Below are 379 nucleotides of genomic sequence, written 5' to 3' on the forward strand. Positions count from 1 at the left end.
GTATTGTCTACAAATCAAGGCTTTCTAATGCTTTCAGGGAAACTAGTACTTTCTGCAGTCTCTTCTCAGAGCTTTGTGCCATGCTAATAAAATACCTCCAAAACCAGCATGTTTTAACTTCACTTGCTATATACAGCACCTCTTTGAAATAGCTGCTGTTTATATGAAGCTCAACACATAAGGAATACTTAAAAATGTCAATTGCATCACACACAACAAGAATGGTGCAAATCACCTTAGCTATTATTGTATTTGCACATCCATTTACAGAAGTGCAGCTCATTTCCTTGTAGCTGTTACAATCATAGGATGGTTTGGGTTGGAAGGGACCTTAAAGATAACTGGTTTCAACTCCCCCACCATAGGCAGGGACACCACC

Source organism: Acanthisitta chloris, unplaced genomic scaffold (genome assembly GCF_000695815.1).
Source record: "Acanthisitta chloris isolate BGI_N310 unplaced genomic scaffold, ASM69581v1 scaffold7533, whole genome shotgun sequence".
In the NCBI taxonomy this organism is placed as follows: domain Eukaryota; kingdom Metazoa; phylum Chordata; class Aves; order Passeriformes; family Acanthisittidae; genus Acanthisitta; species Acanthisitta chloris.